The sequence below is a fragment of the Oratosquilla oratoria genome, chromosome 16 (assembly GCF_046742065.1).
Source record: "Oratosquilla oratoria isolate Oo_2021 chromosome 16, ASM4674206v1, whole genome shotgun sequence".
Classification (NCBI taxonomy): Eukaryota; Metazoa; Arthropoda; class Malacostraca; order Stomatopoda; family Squillidae; genus Oratosquilla; species Oratosquilla oratoria.
The window spans coordinates 8,860,800-8,863,299 of record NC_134792.1 but is presented as its reverse complement, the minus strand read 5'-3'; positions in this window follow the sequence as shown (position 1 = coordinate 8,863,299).

The following is a 2,500-nucleotide window of genomic DNA, read 5'->3' as shown; positions in this document are numbered from 1 at the left end:
CCGTAGAAGCACTACAAAGCAGCCTAGCGGGTACAAACCCTCATTTGGCCCAACTCCTGGATGGGATCTTCGTGATTCTCCAAACAATTCTGGACATAGCCAACCATGGACAGAATTAGAATCATGCAGTGGAACTGCCGGGCAATTAACACCGCCTGGGACCTACTGGTACAACACCTCGCGACCAACTCTTACGAAGTCATTGCACTTCAATCCATCCGGAAGCGGCCAAAGCAACTTCCGCACCTGCCGGGCTTCCACTACCCCCCCCCCTTTCTACTGTACAGACGACTCAGGTGAAGTACGTGTCGCCACATATATCTCCCTGGGGCTGGCTGCTCGCTCCGGGTCTCTACCTGGCCCTCCCCTCGAGGAAGGATACGGCACTGTCACCTCCATCACTGTGGATGGAGATCGGATGGTGAACATGCTAAATTACTACAACCCAGAAACAACCCGAATGTTTGGATGGCTGGCGGACCTTCCCGACGACTGGATCGAGGTGGAAGATTTTAATCGCCGCGACGCCCTTTGGGAGGATGACTACGACCACTCCTCCCAGACAATCGCAGCTCAGCTAGATACAGCCGACGTACGGGGGTCATACCAGGATTCCTGAGATCGAGGGACACAGAAAGTCTGCAATCGACTTATCCTTTGTCTCCTCAAACCTTGCAGGCGCTACAGACTGGCTCCCCCTTGATGACCCGATGTCCTCCGATCACCTTCCCATCCGTGTCACCATACACCTAGCTCCCGTACTTCATCTACCACCGAAGAGGGAGCATTTCAACCTTGCAGAGGCGGACTGGACCAAGTTCCAGGCCTACCTGGTCGACAGGCACTGCGGCGCCAACCTCAACTGGACGGTGGAGGACCTCAACGATCAGTTCACCCACACGGTGCTCGCGGCAGCCCGGCATGCCATTCCGCTGAGCAGCACGAGTACAGGTAGACGTGGCCACCCCTGGTGGACGGACAACTGCAAGGCAGCAGTCCGCAGCAAGCGACAAGCCTACCACAAGTTCCTGAAGGTGGGCTCCGCAGACGCCTTTGCAGACATGAAGTCTACAAAAGCCCAGTGCAAGAAAACCATTGCCCAGGCCAAGCTCGCCTACTGGAACACCAAAAAGGACGATGACACCGACCTCTCTGCAGCCTGGAGGAAACTGAAGATTCTGAAGTGCCGGTACAACCCCCCCGACTCCGACCTCACCACCCCTGATGGAATTATACTCCGCACGCCCGTGGAAAAAGCAGAGGGCTTCCTTCGCCACTTCTCCGAAGCGAGCTCTACTTCCAACCTCCCAGAGGCCCAACGTCACTTCCGTCAGGAGCAAGAGACCAATATGGACCTCTCTCCCCCCTACGGGGGAGGACACTCCTCTCACCCTCCGTGAACTCCGCTGGGCACTAAGAGCAGTTCGATCCACGAAGAAGTCTCCTGGTGCTGACAAAATCACCTACCCACTCCTGCGCCACCTCCCCCCTCTACTACAACAGACCCTCCTTTCCATCTTCAACAAGTGTTGGAAGGAGGGAACTGTACCGGAGGCATGGAAACACGCCATAGTGATTCCTATCCCCAAGAGTGGTAAACCCCGGAACAAGATAGCCAACCACAGGCCTGTTTCGCTCACCTCCCACGTAGGGAAAATCTACGAGAGGATGGTACTCAACCGACTGTCACACTTCGTGGAATCAAGAAGAGCCCTTCCAACACTCCAGGCAGGCTTTAGGAAGAGACGAAGCGCCACGGACCACATCGTGAGGCTGTCTGAACATATCCGAAGGGCCCAGCGACAGAGGAGGATCTTGCACACCTGCTTCCTGGACATCGCCAAAGCATTCGACACGGTCTGGCACGCCAAGCTCCTTCACAAACTAAAATCCTTGGGAGTCTCCCCAGCTATCTACGCTTTCACCCGATCGTTCCTCTCCAATCGCTCCATCTCGGTGAGATGGAAGGGAACCCTCAGCCAACAGGCCCCCGTCGACATGGGAGTCCCCCAAGGCTCTGTCGTGGCCCCCCTACTCTTCACACTACTGCTGGCGGATGTCGGAAAAGGCGTGCGCAGCGACACGGTCGTCACTGCCTATGGCGACGATGTAGCACTATGGCGCAAGTCCAGGCACAGGCGTCCCAAGCGGGACTCTGCACAACACAAAGCGGAACCTCGGGTATTCCAAAGCCAAATAGAGCTGGTGGTGGTACAACTCACGAGCCTGGGATTCTCACTCTCCTCGACCAAAACGGTGTACATGCCTGTACAACAAGTTGGCTACAATAGGGGAGAGTATCCCAACTGGAACCACATCACAGTCTGTGGCTCACCTGTGAAGCCCACGGCCTCAGCTCGATACCTGGGAGTCATTTTCCAGAGAGACGGACGGTGAACCAAGCACATCCAACAGGTCTCCCGAAACGCTAGACGAGCACTCAACCTGGTTCGGGCTATCCGACACGAGTCCTGGAGTAAGCACCGTGCCACCCTTATTC